The sequence below is a fragment of the Spinacia oleracea genome, chromosome 6 (assembly GCF_020520425.1).
Source record: "Spinacia oleracea cultivar Varoflay chromosome 6, BTI_SOV_V1, whole genome shotgun sequence".
In the NCBI taxonomy this organism is placed as follows: Eukaryota; Viridiplantae; Streptophyta; class Magnoliopsida; order Caryophyllales; family Amaranthaceae; genus Spinacia; species Spinacia oleracea.
In genome coordinates, this window is record NC_079492.1 from 12,002,073 (window position 1) to 12,006,909 (window position 4,837).

The window sequence follows — 4,837 nt, forward strand, 5'->3', positions numbered from 1 at the left end:
ACGAACATATACCAATCTCTATTGATCTAAGTAAAGATCAACTAGATTGAGATCAAGAATACTTATGGTACTTGAAAAGGTACATAGGAATAGTTCTTGATTCAAGGAAATAAAGATATGCTAAATATTAATGCTACACGCATAAACACTGGCAAAGGATCAAGCAAGACCCTTTGGAGTTAACCATTGATAAGGACGAGCTATAGAGCATCGTGTTTTGAAAATGGCAACATGGGTTGGAGACCATGAGTTGTTGCGTGGGAAATTAACATAATAATTTCTATGTTCTAAGATATAGTTGGAGAATCTTCCACATATCTATGAACTGCCTGGATAGGTAAATCCAAACAAAGCATCACTAGCAACCTATACAGTTGAAGTAAAAGTGATTATTGCCTAAGAAGCAATAAAACAGGGTTGTTTAAAGTTCTTCACTGAACTTGGGTAGATCACCTATCTGCTGGCTTGATGGTTCTTCATTGAAAAATGCGTAGAACCACTCTTGAAGCAAGAAAAACGTCTGCTAACTTGATGGTTCTTCATTGCAAAATGAGTAAAACCACCATCAAAGTAAGAAAGACTAGATCACATAATAAACAAACTCGAAAAGATCTTATCATCATATCTCGAAGAACATTCGATGAAAATGATATTAAGATTGGCAAAGCATGATAACTAAACCTATGCAACAAGTGAGAAGCAACACTCACGTTGTAGCACTGGAAATCAAGCATAGCTTTGAATTCCATGAACTGTTTTAAAGATGGGTTTAAGGCCCATGGTTGTAAAACAATGGGGTTGAACATTTATCATATATGAAATGTATTTTCATATTCCATTTAATCTTGGTTTAGTATTAAATGATGAGTCCCTTCAATTTGACGATATATTCAAGATAGACTGTCAGGACCAGTCCTGTGACTAAGAAATGTCTATCAAGTGAACTTGAATGTCAAAGGTTGAAAATGGTCCCTAGTCGGAGTTTTCTGTAAAATTGGACGCATAGAAAACGTTAGACGACTAGAATGCAAGATGACAAGTAGTTCTGTTTCTTGAACTATGTGGACATGGCAATGTCATAATCATTTGCATAGATACTTACTTTGGGAAGACTAGTATCGGACAAGACCTATGAAACTTTACTGTAAGAGATGAAAATCTGTCATAAGTAAATTTCATTAAAATTATTAGACACTAAATCCTCAATACCTGAGTGATTTGAGATTACTTGTTTGAGAACTGGTTGCTTTGACGTTGACCAACCGTCGCACCGTAAAAGGAGGCTATAAAGGCAACGCTCAGGTAATCACCTATCAAACGAAGTCTAATCTCAAGATCGCAAGATTGGGATTGTCCTCCCATAAATCGGGATGAGATGCTTAAAAGTTGTACAAGGCCACTCGGAGAGCTAGAAACTGTGAAATGCATGGCCGTGCTCGGATGAATCATAGGCTATGATTATCTGTTTATTTGATCAGTTGAACTCTGAAACCGAGAAACACCTCTGGACATAATAAGGATGACAACTCTTACCTTATGTTCAAGAGCAAGGATCGAGCGACAAAGGAATTAGGAAATGCACACTTGTCCCTAAGGACAAGTGGGAGACTGAAGGAAATAATGCCCTTGGTCCAAGTATGCATTCTATGTTATGTCTAATAAATGCGGTTCATTATTAATTAACAAGTTAATAATTCAGTGAGATCAAGTGAGCTGAATGCCTAGCTAGAGGCCGCTTCAGTTCAAGTGGAATTAATGATATTAATCCACAACTTACTCTTGACTGAACCCGTAGGGTCACACAAATAGTACGTAAACGGATCAAGTATTTAATGGCATTAAATACTCCATCTATGGATATTCGGAATCGACGGATCTTGGTTTCAGTGGGAGCTGAGATCGTCACAGGCAAGAAATGAATACTCCGGAAACGATGATATTGCCGGAAACGGAAATATGGATCGTATCGGAAATATAAATATTATCCAAGTCGTAGATGTTGCCGGAAACGGAAACATGGTACGTATCGGAAAATATTATCGGAAATGAAAATATTGCCAGAATCGGAAATATTGTCGGAAACGGAAATATTGTCAGAATCGGAAATATTATCGGAATCGGAAAATAATTCCGGAAACGGAAATATTAAATATTTGTTCGAAACGGAAATTGATTCCGGAATCGGAAATATTAAATATTGTTCGTATCGGAAATGAATTCCGGAACCGGGAATTTAATCGGAAGCGTATCGTACGAATTAGCATCGGACGAGGCCTGCCGGACGAAGGCCCAGCACGAAGTCGGGCCATCGCTCAGCAAGCCAAACGCGCGCCCAGCCAAGGCAGCGCCCAGGCCCACCGCAAGGCAGGCCCAGCGCGCGCCAAGGCCATGGCCTCGCTGCGTGGGCTGCTGCTCGCACGCACACGCATGGGCGGCCCTCGTGGCTGCCGTGTGTGTGTGAGTTTGTGTTCATGCATGATTCCTAAAACTATTAGAGTTAGTATATGATTAAATTCCTATTCCTAAAAGGATAAATTAATTAATTAGAGTTCTTGTAGGATTCTAAGTTTAATTAATTCGCATCCTACTAGGATTCCAATTCCCTTTCCATAACTCTATAAATACGTGCCTAGGGTCACATATTTTCAGAGATTAATTCAAGTATTCAAAGTGAGTTTTGAGAGAAAAATTCAGTCATATTTCTTACCTAAGAGTGCCGAAAATTCTAGTACCTTAAGGGCGATTCTAGTTGGTCAATCTTAAGGCGGATCCGGACGTGCTGTGGACTATCTACGGAGGGACGACACTTGGAGTCCTAAAGACTTGTTCTTGTTCGGTTCGGGCGCAGCTAGGGAAGGCACGCAACAAAGAGTATGCATCTAAACTATGCTATATGATTATGTGTAAATAATATGTATTCCTGGCTAAATGGTTTTTCCGCATGATTTATGAATTGTCATATGTATCATAACCTAACATCACTATACCCTTCACATAATGAACCCCTAGCTTGATACTATCAGACTCTGGCTTCAAGTACTAAACAATGGAAAATTGAAGCCTTGCTTAAAACACATTAAGGGTACAAATATCCTTAAACTAATTGCCTCACTCATGGTTTCTTAGAATAAGCTTCTAGTTGTTCCCGTTTTCAGGGGGCTAGAGAACATCCCAATTATGCATTATATAAGGGGGGTGGAGTTAACACAACAATTAGATAAGTTGTTGGTTCCGTCTTCTTAGGTGGTGCTAGAAGTTATCCGGTGTTATTGGGTGAGTTAGCGCAACAATTCATTTGCCGTCTGGGGGGCCTAGAGGATTTCACAATTCTTAAATAATGTTGAGTGAGTCAACACACGGTCAGTTTATAATTCACTCCTTACGCGATGTCATTCTCTAGAACTGTTGTAGTATGCCCTGGAAGTGATTTGTAACACACGGTCAGTTTACGCCCTGTATCAGATGATTAAAAAGGGGAAATTATGATATTGAGGAGGAGAGGACGGGGTTTAATATTCATGGAAACAGATCTTTTTGCATTGCAATTTCATTAAATCTAATGGTGTCATATCATTCTATCAGTAAGATTAGTTAAATCTAATGGTGTGTTTTCTTATGGTGCTCTTTAGGCAGTAATAACTTGCATCTATTACATAGCCATCATCTCGATGCAAATTAATTTTCCTTTTTGGTGCAGTGTGCAAGACAAGGGTTTGCTTTAGGTTTGACACCATTAATCAGTATGAATTCTAAGATTAGAGTTGATTCAGTGCTAAAGCTGATTATTGATTCATTGGAGGTCACTTCTTCAATGAAAGGGCAGGTACAAAATTCACTTTTTCTGCAACTGGTTTTGATTTTTTATAACAGATATATTCATTTTGTTGTGCTTGTGTACTCTAGGAGGCAAGGGATTGTCTTTTGGGCTATCTTTTTTGCTTATGGTGCCATTGCAAGGTCTGGGAGATTGAAAGAAGAATGTGGGTCTGATAGAAATAGTCCTTACATCAAAGAATTTACAAGTCATCTTATATCTATGGCATCCAAGAAATGATACCTGCAAGAGCCAGATGTTTCAGTACTTGTGAACTTAATGGAGATGGTAAGGCTTGTCTTTACATGCATGAAAGAGAGCATTCCTGATTATTCCAATACATTTCTGTTTGTCTTGCTAAGTGTGATGCTTTGTTGTATATCTTAAGAGATGCATAATGTAGATGTGCTAGGCATTAAGTTGCATGTGAATTAAAAACCTTTTCTGCTGTATCTCTATCTAGCTTGAGCATTGAAAGTTAGAAATTCCTGAATTCTATTTAGCTTACAGGGAGATTTTAAACATACAACTCTTGACTGCTGCAAATACTAATCAGTCTTTCAACTAACTAAAACCAGCACAACCCTTTTTAAAATCAACAGCACAAATAGCGTAGAAATTTCAGTTGCCCCTTTAACTACAACACACACCAGACAAATTCGCAGCAGAGCAGCGGAAACAAATCAACTTTTCATGAATCTGATGCTGATGTTATTAAATCAGGGGTTTTTTTAGAACTTTTAAACTGATGTTGCTGCAGTTTACACTCCAATTTTTTTCTTCTCCTACCTAATGCGGAATCTGTCTTAACTTCCTCTAGTTTTTAAGCTTATTTCCTGAGAGTTAATTAAGAGATTACAACTTTAACATTTGGTCTTAGTTTTTAAGCTTCTCATGTATGATATTAATTTTTTCATGGTTATATATGTTGCAGAAGGAACTTTAGAAAATAATTGAAGAACTAACACTTGTCCATGTCTAGGTTACTTTTCTTCTTCTATATCCTTTTTGGTTTTATTTTTA

The 4,837-nt window shown here is 37.9% G+C and overlaps 1 long non-coding RNA gene across 1 annotated transcript; it reads left to right on the forward strand.

Annotated features, from left to right (window-relative positions):
• Positions 1 to 2,088: 2,088 nt before the first annotated feature.
• Positions 2,089 to 4,095, forward strand: LOC130462433 (uncharacterized). Its single transcript, XR_008922623.1, has 3 exons — positions 2,089 to 2,871; positions 3,698 to 3,823; positions 3,904 to 4,095. It is a non-coding gene; the product is annotated as an uncharacterized lncRNA (long non-coding RNA).
• Positions 4,096 to 4,837: the final 742 nt, after the last annotated feature.